The following is a 272-nucleotide window of genomic DNA, read 5'->3' as shown; positions in this document are numbered from 1 at the left end:
GACTGAGGCTTTGTTCCAGGGAACTACCCTAAAAGAGCAACCTCTTCAAGGACCAGGCATGACCAGTACTCTAGTTATCATGAGATTTCGTCAAGAGCCTGTGACAATTATGACAGATGTGTAAGCGATGTTCCACCAGGTAAACATACCATCTGAAGATGCTGACTTGCTCAAATTCTTGTGGTGGGCTGATGGTGACCTTAGCCAAGCTTTAGCGTTTATCTGTTTGGCGCAACATCACCAAGCAGTGCAAACTATGCCCTGAGACGATT

This window comes from Squalius cephalus (assembly GCF_949319135.1).
Source record: "Squalius cephalus genome assembly, chromosome: 21".
NCBI classification, from domain to species: Eukaryota; Metazoa; Chordata; class Actinopteri; order Cypriniformes; family Leuciscidae; genus Squalius; species Squalius cephalus.
The sequence above is the reverse complement of the archived record's forward strand: the minus strand, read 5'-3'. Positions refer to the sequence as shown.